The following is a 15969-nucleotide window of genomic DNA, read 5'->3' on the forward strand; positions in this document are numbered from 1 at the left end:
GGCCGTGATACGCCGAGAGGCGGAGGCGGGGGCGGGGGCGGGGGCGGCCAGGATCACTGCAGGACCGGTCCCGCTGCAGCAGCAGCTGCTGACTGGCCGTGTCAGCTGACCGGCCGACCTCGGGTCAGAGATGAGGTCAACTGATAGACGGTCCTAGGTCAGAGCGGAGGTCACCTGACTGGGTCACAGCTGAGGTCACCTGATAGACTGTCCTAGGTCAGAGCCGAGGTCACCTGACTGACCTCAGTGTTGAGGTCACCGGACCGGCCGACCTCGGGTCAGAGATGAGGTCACCTGATAGACTGTCCTAGGTCAGAGCGGAGGTCATCTGACTGGGTCACAGCTGAGGTCACCTGACCGACCTCAGTGCTGAAGTCAGCTGACCGGTCAACTTCGGGTCAGAGCTGGGGTCGTCTGACCAGCCGCGACCTGTGTCAGAGCTAACTGACTAACCTTACTGACCTACCCGGGTCAGAAATAAGTTTCCCTGACCGACTGACTTTGGGTCAGTCATGAGGTCACCTGACTGGTTGACTTAGGTCAGAACTGGGGTTGCGTGACCTGGCTCAGATGTGAGGTCACCTGACCGCCCGATCCGGGTCAGTGCTGGCGGTACCAAGCTGTCCTCTTGATCTGGAATCATCGATGCGAGATTTGTGCCTGGAAAAAAAATCCGCGAAGGAGATCATCGGACGGGGGTCATTGCAAGTCAACTCCTTTTGATCCAACTTGTAAGTGGATTTTCATTAACATTTCGTTTTGTGTCATATTTTTATCATTCTCTAGGTCAAATAGCTAGGTGTGGTGCCTAGCTTGTTTATGCTTCTTGGAAACATGTTACCCAAGGCCTGCTCAAGTGTGAAAATGTCCTTTTAGCGCCTACCTGGCAAGCTATCTGTTACGGAATGTAGGAGGAAGTGGGCTCCTCTATTTCCAACAAAAGTCGCGGCCGTGACCTCCGACTAGATGTGGTGTCGTGGTCAAACACTGGAGGGAGATCAGTAAAAGTGATTTACACTATCCGTACAATCCAGTGAAGTGCGGATTTCCGTCTCCTGGCACATGGAACATGATCTGGATACATGATCTGTTCACGCCAGACCTATCGGTTTTCTATGTGCAGCGGAGAGAAGACGGGTAGAACTCCTGACATTTTGCCGTTGCTTGAGCTGGAGCTTCGTAAAAAATGAGGTCTGGGCCCGGGTTCTTAATTTTCTTGAGATTCAGTTACTTTATTGTAATCTGGAGGGCCAACTATAAGGACCTGCGGTTTTGAAATCGATACCTTCGGCTTCGTCTCGTCACGAGCAGCAAAGGGCCACCCTAACGCTTCTTACGATGCCGACGCTTGATTTTCAAACTTGGAAAGATTCAACTGCGTTTCATTTCCAAAGGGGTTCACATATGGGAGATATCAGCAAAACTTTAAACCTATGCATTTTGGCCACTTTGTCCCATACCCTGCGGCAAAGCGGCCACCGGCGACTTCTAAAGTCCCGATATGAGAAACAGAATAGTTGCCTCACGTTTGTTCGACTAGGGTATTTGATGGTGGCAAGGTTTAAGCGAGGACAGATGTTTAGTTTGTCATCTTCCCGCCTGTAGGTGAACGAAGAAAGGGCATTCATGGAAAAAACATTTAATTGCATTATTTGGGTAGCTTATGTAACCGAAAAGTGGCCGAGATTAATACATGACAGCACATTTCAATAGCAATAACGGCTGTTGTCCAGATGAAAGCAATTTATGGCCAATTCTTATAGCTGGCTACTTTGCCCCGTCTATTTTTCCCCGAGCATACCGTGCGAGACAAAAAAAAAACAGCTCAGCTATTAGTGGGCAAAAGCATTAAAACTGGTAAAAGACATGTACTTACTATAACCACATTTGATATTAGACGAAATCGCTTGAATAAAATTCGAAACGGTAGTGGAATAAAACAAAATTTCAAACCGTAAAAACAGCTAGTAACCTGGAAAGAAATGTTTATCCGTGTATCACAGAACAATTGCAATGGGCTAGAAACCCGGTGTGGCTCATTCGAACGACCGTGAAAAGAAGTATAATTGGCAACCATAAATTGGAGCCGACGCCAGCTGTGGAGGGCTAAAACGACGGGTGGCCGCTTTGCCCCACTCTCCCCTACTCATCTTTTTCTCCGAGAAACTCTTTAGCTCGGAGGACAAACGCTGTGATCCGACGGAACCTTTTCCTCTAGCTATATGCTTGTTGCTATTCAAATAAACCCACTTTTGATCATCCATGTAAGAATCACGCATAAAACACTTGGCTAACAAAAGGTACATACATAGCATATGAATATAGCTTGTTTGCTTCAATGCCTTTGAGATACGATTTCAAACAAAAATTAACGTTTTCTACGGGCGTAAGAGCTATAAACTCACGACTAAGAACTTTATAGTACCTACACATGCATATGGGATTATCATCGGCAATTGTAGGCTATGCATAGCCGAGCCGCAAAGGTCATCGCTTAATGTATCAAACGCTTCTAGAGGATTTTGGAGACGCGAAAAGCTCATTTTCAGTAGTTTAGTCGGTTAAGCTAAGTTTTATGGCATTAAAAATCGAACAGCCTCCGATGATAGCTCTTCAGATGTGCTGTACTGTTGTCACCTTGGGAACCACGGATTTCAGAAGGCCAGCTGCATTATGCACGTATGTAGGCTCAATGACAGAACTGTTCCTCGAGAGCGACTCACCTTGTGTGTATATAGCGTCTTTTTAAAACTGTTTGTCACATCTTTTGGCAAAGACATCTTTACTCAGTCCTCAGTCAATCATGGGCATGTGAAACATTTCTTATTTTCTTATTTATTTCTTGTGCCCATTCTCACATTTATGCCCTTACCCCGCTGAATGAGCACAACATTGTTTTCGTTCCATTGACAAGGGTCCTTCGCTAACAATCCAACCTGTAACAGCCAGGATGCACAATAGCCGTTTTCACGACGGCTATCTGCAGTACACATTTGGTTCACAGTTGGTGCAACTTTGGTGCCCGTGCATTTTTTTGTTCAAATTAGGTTCATTGTGTTTCTTGGTAGTTATCAGCTTGGGTTGCACAGTTGCTTATAGGTACGCCTGATTTGCAAATAATCACATCTTATCTTTTATTTAAAAAAAAACTGAAATAATTTCATGATATGAACAGATTTGCTGTAAAAAAAGATTTGCTGCAAAATTGGTCAAGTTAGGTGCATTCGCCAGATAACCCGTCGTGAAAACGGATATTAGTTAGGTATGCATATCAACATTGTCTATCAGAATAATAAGATTATTGTATTTTGCATATCGTACAGGCATATTTGCAAAGTCAATATGACAAATGTCGAGTCCTCGTCTCTGTTCCATTCGTCCGTGAGGCCCCGGATGGTTTACAAACGCCGTTTGCGGCCTTCTCATGTCTGCACTGCAGCGGTCCGTCGACAGTTGCGGTGACGCCAGTCCCACCAGCGTGACTCTGGCGGCACCACTCCAAAGCCGAAGCTATGGGCGACGGTGACGGGTGTAAAAGTCAGCGCTCGTGCTGTGAGACGCCGGTCTGCCATCGCGGTGACGTCTGTGGCTGCCGGACACCGGCCTTGGAAGGGAGGAGGCGCAGCCGGCAGACGCCGCGGGACCTCCAGGGAGGCATGGGGAACCAGTCGTATAGGGGGACGCAGGGAAGGGCTCTTTGAAGGAACCGGGGGAGGATGGACATTTTTATTGATGCCAGGGGACAGTTGATCGGTTCATGGATGGGAAGGCCTTTGGTGTTTGGGAGGCGCGAGGTCGCAGACCAAGAAATAGTTAAATGTCAGACCGACGAACCGAGACGCGAAGGTGGAAGGATTAGACGGATCCGTTCAATGTCACCATATTTACACTTATTATCACGAATTTGACTATCAGGAAGCAGTAACGAGCCTCTCTGCAGTCCTGACTCAATTTCATGCTGTTCTTCTTCAAGTCCAATACTTTTCTCTGATGCAGGTAATGTTGCGCAGGAACTTAGGTGAGCGGTTAGCTTCTCAGTTCTCATATAGCTACCACCTGACCATCAGGCGTCGACGGAGGATAGAGAAGGCTGCTGAGTGATGGGGCCCGCCTCAGTCCATCCGGACCTACATCGATCTAGACAGCGAGAGACCTTGTGTATTCAATCTGAGCTGTTATCGTAACCGTTTTGGAATACACTTTGGATGTATCTCATCCTAATCGCAGTGTTCAGCAAACAGGCGGATCGCTTTGTAGGAGGAAGCAGCGGCATCAGCTTCACGATGCAAGGAACGGCATGAATCGGCTGAGTTTGATAAACGTATTGTATGAGAGCTTTGGAAGGTGGTCTCGTGTTACTGAGCCAGATACAAAGAAAATAAACACAGTGGAACATATTACCCTAAACAAATAACTATTTCTTACAGCGATTAGCGTGCTGATTGTTCTGCTTTATGAATGTGGAGTTTGTTATGCCAGACGAAAGAACATAAATCAAGCAGAGTGGTAGGATTATATTGTTGAAATCAACTGCATAGTTGAGTTTATTTATTATATATTAACACTACAATATCCGAAACTGCCAGTGCAAGGGAGACTCCATTTCGATCCAGTCTATGTGTGGTAACCGCGACAGCGCACGGCCGACATGAAATCTGCCAACTCTCACCCATATGTCAGCCATCCTCCAAACCAGAGCGGTCGTCTTGGCAGTAAGTGTTGCATGGAACAAGGGCTTCACCGTGCTTGTCGCAATATGAGCCGTATTATTACGGACCGGGTGTCATGAGATGATGCTTATAGTTTAGCGTAACAACGCCGGGTTGCTGACGACACTTTTGCAGGCAACACATGCCACAGGGTTTATGTCGCACAGGTGATTAACAAAGTGCAGTTTGAATGCAAACCACCCATTTATCACATTTCGGCGTATGCATGCCTATATACAATACCAGTATAACGCCTTTTGGGGCGACTAACGGAGCGAGCGAGAGGGTGAGCCTTGCACGTGCGAAATTTCGAGGGGGTACCTCCAGCTGACTTGTGCACGGCACCCTACTAACCAGTCTCTAGCGATGTGCCAAATTTGAGCACAATCGGCCCAGCCGTTCTCGAGATCTGGAAGCGGCACCCTGCACGTGCGCACGTGCAAAATGGGTCCCAACTGACTTTTGCACTGCACCCTACTAACCGGTCCCTAACCATGTACCAAATTTGAGCGCCATCGGTCCAGCCGTTCTCGAGATCTGGAATCGACCCCTGCACGTGCGCACGTGCAGCAGCACCCCAACTCTGGCACATGGATATGCATTGCCAAGTGGGTGCCTAGCTACATGCCAACTTTCAGCGCAATCGGCCAAGTAGTTACCGAGATATTGCAACAATTACAAAAGTGACACCTCTTCGTTTTGCACGTGGCACGTGCATAAGGGGTCACCCACATGCATCGGGAATAGTCCAATACTTGGTAGAAGGAATGAAGCTACCCTACAAAAATTACCGCGTGTAAATCGGTCAAGTGGTTGCTGAGATATAAGCGTCGCAAAAGCGTGACCACGGCCGGCCGGCCGGCCGGCCGGCCGCTCATACTCAGAAATTTCCGTTAATCTAAGGAAAGACTACGCTCGCTTGGCTCGCTCCGTAATTATTATTAGCACATGACTAACATTATCACAGCAACTACCCACGCCTTCAGTAACGGTCTCCGATAGACACTTTTCCACAGCTCGCGATGTTATCCGACTATGGTGAACACCCACGGAACTAGGCTCATATCCGCATGACAGGGCTCATTCCTCGAGCCTCAGGAAATCCCCGATAGTCTGGTGGAACTCTGAGCTGCAGGGCAGTAAGTGCAGATGCAGGTGTTGCTGTCGAGGGAACACGGATCCGGTGCTGTGAGAGCACTGCAAATTTACCGAGGTTAAACTGCCACTCTGATCCAAATGCAGCAGAAACCAAAGGAAAATTTACATATGTTATAGGTTCAGACATCAAGTGGCCGTGGCCCATCCGCCCTGACGGTCATTCCACGACACAAAAATCTCTTCCACCTTCATTAAGTTCTTAATTTTTTATACCATTTTTTCCCTGTGCAGCTACCTACATATCTGCTTTTGTTAAAACTGTTTTACGTATGAGGTGTATACATCTACATACATGTCCTGGTGATTCTACATTATGCTAACAACAAAAAATGAGCGCAAAATGACAGCAGCCAGCGCGCCACGAAGCCCTAAAAAAGAAACAACGGAAATAATCTGCATACTCGTGTTATTGATGCATGAAGCAAGTTTTGCAGCAAGGTATGAGCCATGAAGCAAGCTTTCCTAAAAATAAACACGAAGGCCTTCACAACAAGTATGCCCTATAAAAGCATGGGATGCCAGGTCCCGACACATTGTTATCATTAATTGGAATGCTTCTTGTCATCCCAGTCGGGTATTATCTGGGTTAATGTGGTATTAGTCACGATTGATGTTTGTGGGTAGGCAGCAGCTTCTCTCCCAGACTGCTAGGTGACGGTACTTACCACCAGGACTTCTCTGGCGGTACCGTTATCTTGACGAGACACTGAGGTGCAGGAGGGGAGGATTGAACAGTTGATGGGGCGGGGGTGTTCGACCGCAGCTCAGGCAGCTGTCAGCCTTACGGAGCGAGAATGGGACAGCAGAGACGAGGGATGATAACAGGGACAGGGACGATGATAGCTGCAGCTGAACATCAACATGGGTTAGTGGATAGTGGTGGCCGCCGGGGTCAGTTGGCTAACCAAGGGAAATGAGTCGGGGGTACATACGCCAGAGGATGAATCTAAGTGCAAAAGTGCTTCAAGGAAAGCTATTGCTATTGAAAACTATTGCCGACTAACGACAAGGTAAACTATGTCTCTGAACGATACAGTTCTCTAAATCAGAATAAGAGTGCGGTGCTACGATTCGATGACCAATGCTCCGATATAGGAGGCTTTTAATCCTCGCCCGCACATGCCATTTTCCCATCCTTGAACGCACATGGGGGGAGTTGCACCCCCGCGCCATTTCGTTCCTGTTGGAGATAGACCTTCGCGGTAAGACCAAAGAGATTCTTTGGGAAGAGACAAATCCAATGATACCCAGTTTTACCTTCTCAGGTCAGTCATTGACCTTCCAGGTCAGGTCAAACCAAAAAATGTTGCTGTTTTGGGTCACCGTTGGATATCAAGTGCGCTGCTTATCATATACCGATAACGATGCCGTTTTCTGGTGCCAAGCCAGCTAGAACCTCTTTGTCACACTACCCGACCAAGTTTTTGCTGCTGAGGTCATTTCAGGTCAAGTTAGGTCAAGGTCAATGATATGTGTTTGTATGTCTATGTGTATCTGTGTGTATTCTGATGTGTGCACTGTGCTCCGATTGTTTACGTGTCCATATTACATGAAATCATGATCTGAGTAGCTTTTACCAAAAATGCTGTCAAAAAAAAACTTCACGAAAAGTAAATTCAGCTTACCTAAAACGCCATTATTTTGGATGACCTAGGTTGACCTTGACCCTGACCTTGACATCTGTGCATCGTCGAACAACATGTTCCATGGTAGGTGGGAGGTAAGACTGGCAAAAAAGGCCGAAATCAAGGTGTCAAAAGCTCACAAGGCCCATAGCCAACGCAAGATGTTGAGAATTGGTCATTTGGGTCATGACATGACATGAAAAACAAGGTCATATTTCCGAAACCAAAAACCACAGAAATTTGAAATTTTCAGTGGACATCAAGAAAGAATAGAGGAGCAGCTATACGAAAAATCAGGCTTCTAGCTCTAAAAATGTTGAGTACAGAGTAGAAAGACTACCTGAAGGGGGTGGCAACCACCCCCACCCCCCCTCCATGTGCGGGTGAGGGTTAAGGGGTGCAACTAAGTTTTATTTTTTATGTTTCGTCACGTTTTTTTTAATAATTTCAAGCGCCCTTTGGCCCTTGGTTTTGAAATTTTGACATTTGTAGCATTTTTCGAAACGATGCAGTCTTCAACTCGTTATTTAGCTTTGAATTGCACTGGTATGGTTGCAGTGTTTATGATGTAACTATGTGCAATACTCAGTTCAACCTGCAGTTGCTAGCAACAGAGCCGCGTCCAGCATGGATCCCAGACTGCCGTTGCTCACAGGTGCCACAATGCTGCTAAGCCAGCTTTGACGAGACGAGGCGACCTTGAAGACGCTGCTATCCCGGATGCATTTACAGGGGATTAGTGGCATCACCTTTCACAAAGCTCCCCTAGCGTAGTCAGTCCCATATCCCTGCAGCCAGACACACGCCAATGAGCCAGGGGAGGTCTCAATGCCAACTGAATCCATGACAAGCGTGTTACACGTGAAGCGATTAATTACCCGTAAGTGGATATGCTTGGTTGGTGCGATAGTAATCTTGGTCTCGTAGGTAGGTAGCTTCAACTCGCTGGCAATAATTTATTGTGTGTGTCGTGCTGATGCGCAGTGCGTGCTTTGCGGGACAGCCAGAGCACAGGAACGGCCAATGGACGGTCACCGGACAGGCGCCGGGTAAGCGTTTGGTCCTGAGCAATAAATGTCAGGGCATATCAGGGTAATAAACGTATGAATGCGGCCGAAGCCGCGTACAAAGCGCGAATGGAATGTGTCTGTACTCTGCAAATGTCAAGTATCATCAGGTTCAACGTCAACTTAATCTAGCAAGCATATCCGGCAACCGAGCAGGCTAAGCACGCCCATTGGAGTGTCTCCTGGCTGCCAATGAGCGACGCTTTCGCAATTTTAGTCCGAAGTGAGTTGTGTCAGCTCCCTAGATCAGAGAGAACATTATTCGGAGACGATAAGCTACGTCATTATTCACAACAAACGTCTAAAATAAAAACACTCACACACATACACACACACTTTGTATTTCGGTTACCGCAAGATTCTTTGCTCAACTATGCCACACTTACAAATAACATACCTAAATGGAAGATGTAAGATGTCATGCTTTTTCCTTTTGGCGTCGAGTGTATTAGTACAACCGATCAGCGAGCCAATGCCCATTTTCTCCGAACTTTGTATGAGATAGGGACAGCTCCAAAGGTGATAGATCTTCATAGCAATGCAGTTATCCATAAAAGCATCATCGATAATATTTATGGCAGAGGATAATAAGCTGACCTTGCAGTCCATTGAAAATAACTGGTAAAAAAGCGTCACATTGCTAATTGGATTGCCCTTTCTACCATCGTCGCACGTCAAGCAAGGATAGACTATCATTAGCCAATTGTCACGTTAGGATTACATTCTATTGTTTTTCTGCATGTCTCCAGAGACCATCAGATGATCTACCAAAGGAGAAGCTCGACTGAATAACTCACTAATGATCATCATAAAAGTTTTGCCAGTACATGACAAAGATGTCAAGCGATGCAGTTGACAATAAATTTGATCATAAGTCTTTCTGTTATGATCGCGCTTCTCATAACCATAATGCCAGCGTGCGAGCGTCACTGCACAACACGTAATTTTCATTGGCAGCATTCCTGAGTTCGGCAAGCAGCCACGAACTATATGTATAGATCACCATCCCGTTCAGCCGCACCGTCGTTCACCGTTGTCCAAACGCAGCTCCAGTGCCATGTCAGGAGCACATTTGGAAATATCACCTCAGCCGGTCCAAGAAACAACCTTTGAGGAGCTCCGCGCGTGCTAGATTCACGCACCCGGTCCGCTCTGCAGACATTGATCCCTGCAGCGCGGTCAAGCCGTGTTTGGTGTGCGCAAGAAGTCGCGCGCTTGCCTTCCATGAGCTGGCGGTTAGCCTTGACGTCGACAACATCTACATGGAGTGGAGCTGCGCACCCGACGCAGAACATGACGCCAAGGCCACGCACTGACGGCTATCGCTCACTCTCTGTGTGACCGCTGCAGCAGGGTCTGCACAGTGGGGGATTGAGTGGTCAGTGGGTGTCACAGCTCGGACCCGCACCCACGCCGCACATACCAAGAATCACTGTTCGGGGGATAAACTCGGATTTTGCGGTTGAAAAAGTGCAATGCGTTTCGCATCAGCCGAAAAAAAATCTTCTTTTTAACGATACGTTGCACAGGGTTATAAATAGTTTAAGTAAGTATTGCTCTTTGCAATATCGATATCAAGCACTTCTAGCTGATTTAGAAGTGTTTAATAACTTCAAAACTCTTCTGGTTTTGTATGTGGTTACTTCGGTAAACAAACAACCTCAAAACTATTTGCTTATATGATCCTGAACGACGGACAGCCTTTGTAAAACATATTGGTAGACATTTTCTGATGTTGCGCGGCTCAAAACCATGGCAAACTGATCCATCACGGTTCGAGACGTGCAACGAATGGAGCACCATAAAAAGAAGTGTGACGGACTGCATTCAAATTGTGTTTTACCCTTGAAAAGAAGCAGCACGTCATATGACGTTTGCCAGCTTTCAGCTGCTGTCTTGCATGAGATGGAGAAGCTGTTTTGGTACTTTTACCGCTTTTACCGACGTTCTTCCTTTCAAAATATTACAGTTGTTTTGTAATATGTCACCAAAATGTCACCAATAACTGCAATACATTTTTAGTACCAAAAGCAAATAATGCTGAAAAAGTATTATGCATAATAAGGAGGCACGGAACATTCTTATGCAGGCAGGGCATTGGCGTATTGCATGCATGCTTATTTGATCGCCGTGACTTTAAACATTCGTGAATATCCTGGCGCTTGAGGTCTGACAAAGTCCTCCCATCCTAGCTGTGCAAAACTCAGAAATATGCTGCTCTTAGTCATCATCATCATCATCATCATCACATTTATTTGCATCACACACACAATGTGAGGTGACAAGGTGAGGTGACAGTTCTAACAAGTAGCAGTACATATACATTGGGCCAGTTAGGTACATACATTAATGCCTGCAGAACAATGCTAGGCCACGCAGGAACATTCACAAGAGCCAATCATTGGACATTCTAAAACCATCAATAGTATTCTTTAGTTCAAGTTGTGTGCCTGTGTGCTTTCATTTGTGACTGTTATGAGCCTAAGAATTTTGCGCGAATGAGAGTAAGTGCTGTTAAGCAGGAATTTGATTGTGTCCACAATTCCATCATTCATACAAGAGCCACGAATAAGCTCACCATCAATATTGCCACATGCTATGTTCATTGTAACTTCAAAATTATTATTTCCGAGGCTATGTGTAAAGCCTCGGAAATATTAGTTTTAGACGAGGCTTAGTATTAAACGTACTCTGTAGACTGCCCAGACCAATGCAGATCTTGAAAGAAAGCAAACGAGGTCAAGGCAAGCATCTGTCCTCGACTGTCGCCGTCGCATCACGGCCATCGACTGGCAGGGCGCCGGACGTCTGAGATATGGCCGAGTCGTAACATGTCGACTGGTGCAGACTGTATGGAGTGCCTCATCGAGTCGCAAAATGTCGACTGGTGCAGACTGTATGGAGTGCCTCATCTCGAGTCGTAACATGTCGACTGGTGCAGACTGTATGGAGTGCCTCATAAGTGACAAGAGCTGACTGATCGCTGATAAAAATTTGAAGTTGTATATTTTTCTCACAGAACCAGCCACTATGTTTTCTCTCACATTAAAAAGATAAACATTCATTGAACTTCATGCATTAAAGGAAAAAATATTTGAAGAGCATGGATACTTGACACGATGTTTCCGATCAGCTATAAAACCTGTGATTTGTCAATAATCTTTGAAAAGAACTGAAAAGTTTACAAGGAGCAGCTGAGTACCCGGCCGTCGGTGGACTCAGTCGCCGAGAGCATGTTCTCATAACCATGTGCAAGTGCATGTGGTCGTGGTTTTGGCGTTAATGTGTAAAATATCGAAGCGTTCGTTCTTGATCTGCTCATATCGTCCAGGTCCTTTCAGATAGATGACTCCACTGAAAAGCATCCTTACGGAAACATTACAACCGTACCTTTTGCGCCTTTCGCTCGCCCAAAATCAATGTTTTTTTTTTTTCTTTAAAAAAGGTAAACATAAATTGCAGTAGGCTTGAGATAGAAAGAAAAATTTGTCAATGTTTTTGCTTTGGCAGCCTTTTTCAATGACAAATTATTGTATTTGAATGATAAAAAGACCTTAAGTACAACCTTTCAGGTTGGATCAATGACCTCTAAATCAGGGTGTCCCAGTTTTTCTTTAACAAAACAAAGTTTGGAGTTGATGAGGCACCGGTGATTAAGTTTCAAACAGTCTCGTTTGTCATTCATCAGCTGGATAAAATCCCAATTTTTCTTAACGCTCATACCGTCTGAGCTTCTATAGACTCGAAATAAACCCATATCTCTTGCAAAATGCTCATGTTTAATCGGCTTAGTGAAAATAAAATTCACTTGCGCATATCTTATGCCACCGAGGCGCTCTTTGGGCGCTGCGTCTGGTAGACTCGCGCTGATGAATGGATATGCTGTCGGTACAAGAGATTGGTCCACTAACCAGCTGCAGATATGATCTGCAGCGCGTCCGATGCCAGGACACCGCCCAAGGTCAGGAGCGCTGATGGCTGGTAATGAAATGCAGCGGTTGGTGTGCTTAAGCGTGCTTAGCATGAATCAGTATGCATTGAACAAGTATAGGTATTTTACGCAACACAACTGGGATTGTGGACATATATTCACATTGAAGAAAGCTTACACGTGAATTCGATCATCATTTAACCAACTAACCACGAACATGCTTACCATTAACATTGCTGTAAATTCACTTAAGTCGCATTTTCCATTATTGGCTTCATCAGTGTTCAAGGTGAAGAGTTGTCGATTTCAGGTTTCGTTGTGGCTTGCGGCCTCCGACTTCCATTCACTAAAAGTCACCCCATTGATGAGCATGCATGTCAGTTAACACGATGAATTGAATACTCTTCTGCGCTGGTCGACCTTTGGTGACTCTCAGCCTCGATCGCGTTTGGAAGTCCCATCTTCCCACTGTATAGATCTAGGGTCCAGGAACTGTCTAGGGTCTAGGGTTCAGGGTCCCATCATTTTACCGACCTAGTAGTCACAATGATTATTCCTCAGCACCTGCAGACCCTGCAGACTGTTAACGTTTGTCAGTCTTCCGTGCTCTACAGCCCTGGTCATTGATCCCAGCAGTCACTCTCCGGCAACCGCCTTGATGGCCTACGAGCTGATCACGAGTGGGCGGCGCCCCATCGTTAGCTGAACCTGACGTCTGTCTGCACCGGAGGCTACTTCTTCCTGCTCCTGGAGCCGGACTTTTGGCGTGCCATCAGGATCATGTGCGCCTGCCGTTTGATGGCGGCTCGCGACGGCACGGCGTCGTCTCCGGTCGTGTCGCCGTCGGTGCCGACGTACCCAATGTCGTCGCGCGCCGTGTCGTCCTCCAGCTGGGTGCGCCGCTTGGAGACCCGGTGCTCGGAGCGCGTCATCAGGAAGGCGGCGGCGGCAGCGGCGCGCTGCGCCCGCTCCGGCTCCGTGCCGCGCAGTGAGGCCATCAGCGCGCTGACGCCGGCGCCGGCCGTCGCCAGCAGGCTGTGCAGGTGGCTCTCCGTGTCGGCCGGGTCGTGCGCCGGCGGCGGCTCCACCAGGCCGGCGCTGACGAACACCGTCGACAGGTACTCGAGCAGCTGCCGGAGCCGCGCCAGCGTCTGCGTGACGCGGCTACAGGCAGCCACCCGGCTCCAGCGGGCCGGCTGGGCGGCGGCGCGAGCGTCTCCGGCGGCGCTGCGCAGCTGGGCCTCCTGCTCAGACTCTGCCCGGAGCAGCTGGGAATTCCTGACGATAGTCAGCTCGTCCAGGCGCTGCAGCAGTGCCGACTTGCGCACCTCCAGCTCATTCACGAACGCCTTGGCGTACTGGTACGTGCCCTCTTGTTTTTCGTATTTCTCGGCCACTTCCGGCACTGTATGACTTCCTGTTACGTTCTTCATTAGCTCGAGCTCCTCTTCACTGTACTCAAAAAGACCACCAGCATCATGCAGTTCTGTACTACAGATGATCGAAAGCTTGGAGTGGTACGTCATTTGCGACAGTGGCATAGTCTCTTGTGCAGCGAAATGGGCCTGTATTGTTTTCCAAAGAATTGTAAATTCATGCTTCTCTTCCTCGGTTTTCTTTTTATATTCAGCAATCTCAACTTTCCTATCCTTTCGGAAATGATGCAAGTCAAACTCTGATTTGTACACTTCTGCGTCAGCTAGTTCTTTTCCTTTAACCGCATCTCCTTGTGATCGTTGACACATGGCCAGTTCCTCTTCGTGATTGCGTAGCAGTTTACTGGCAGCATCGAAAGCTGATTGACTAGATAACGCCTCCATTGCTAGCTGATCTCGAATGCGCCGGTAAGTGTGACCAATCATTTCGGCCTCCAAAAGCTTTTTGTCGTTCACGCATATCTCATTTTCAATAGCAAGACATCTCGTATCCCCCATCGGTCCCTCCAGATCGAGGTACCCAGAGTCGTCGACAGCTTCATTGAATGTGCGCAACAAACTTTTGAGATGCTTCATCTTCATCGTGTGTGCATGCTTTAGCCTGTTGAGTTTGCTCCGCATGCCGCTAAGCTTGTAATCAACATTTTCATTGACATCTCTTGGCTCCCATTCCCGAAATATGCTGCTTCCAGGGTGATGATCACGAAGAGCCTGTCTCATCAAGCCTTCATTGGTTTTTGCGCTGATGAGGCTTTTTCTAGCGTCTGATATCTCGCTGCGTAGCCTTCGAATCGTCTCTTGATTAGCTTCGATTTCGTCTTGACATACCTCTGCATATGTTTTCGCTTGATCGTTTTGCAATTCGAAACGTTTCTTCAAATGGTTCAATGAATCGGCTGGAGAAGTTTTCGATTTCTTGGTAAATTTGTTCGGCGCTACGCTTTGTCTCCTTGTTTCAAGCAATGTCATTTTTTGCTCGATGAAAAGAGCTTCCTGGTAAGTAAATTATGTGGTCTTGGGAATGTAATCAGAGCTAGTCTCTAGCTTTGCAGCTTGAACCTGAAATTTCCTCCTCTACCAGTTCGATAAAAGGACCTGTCAGCAACCCCACCAACCACCCAATCCACATCCCCTGGCTTCCCGGACGGACCTGAATCCCGAAAGAAAACGGAGGCCATAAAATGGCGGCGCTTGAATAAGCACAAGTATGTTTCGCGTGCAGACATCATCTGAGCACTTCTAGCCCTACATTCCATATGCAAATCAAGAACATAATGTACATGTTAATGCATTTGCAACTCGCATATATTGACCAACACTGACTTTGAACTGACCAAAGTGATGCTGGAAGGGTCCGCTATTAAATGAATGCTGAAAAGGATGTCTGATCGTGCCAAACAGTGTAAAAGGATACGACACACATGTATCGTCATTCGGTAACACTTCATTAGTATATTCAGGCGGTCAAACTGAGAAATGTACATGTTGTACCCACGCATAGGTCAAGAAAAAACTACATTAGGCACTAGACAGCTTTCAGCAGTAGCTGTCTGCACAGAACGGTCAAAGGTCTTCTCGGTCTGCTCAGAGTCGGAGCAGTTTCAGCAACGTTTATTCGTGTATACTGGTCAAGGTCCACCCTAGCTCCAGCCTATGCAGCTGTCAGCAGCAACTGTGCCCTTTGATGGACTGACATGGCTGCAATATGAGATGAGCTCATGCTTCCAAGAAGCTGTTGCTGCTCCACCGTAGAGGACCATACATACGGATGTGTGAGCCTCAGAAAGTGAATTTGGCTGATAAAAAAAGCAGCGGATGACGAAAAACTTAAAGTATTTATAACTTAACGTTTACGGTAAATTTGTAACGGTTATAAATAGCACGTTATTTCAAATTGTCTTATTCCACGTCATTGCTTTTGTGCCAGTGCCAAAAAAATGTGGCCGCGATGCGGTTCACTTAATCAATCTAGAGTGTCACTAAATTCAATTCCATGGACTGGACACTTGGCGTCGGATTGAATAGCATCGGTGACACCTATCT

Source organism: Amphibalanus amphitrite, unplaced genomic scaffold (assembly GCF_019059575.1).
Source record: "Amphibalanus amphitrite isolate SeventyFive unplaced genomic scaffold, NRLGWU_Aamphi_draft 000128F_arrow, whole genome shotgun sequence".
Classification (NCBI taxonomy): Eukaryota; Metazoa; Arthropoda; class Thecostraca; order Balanomorpha; family Balanidae; genus Amphibalanus; species Amphibalanus amphitrite.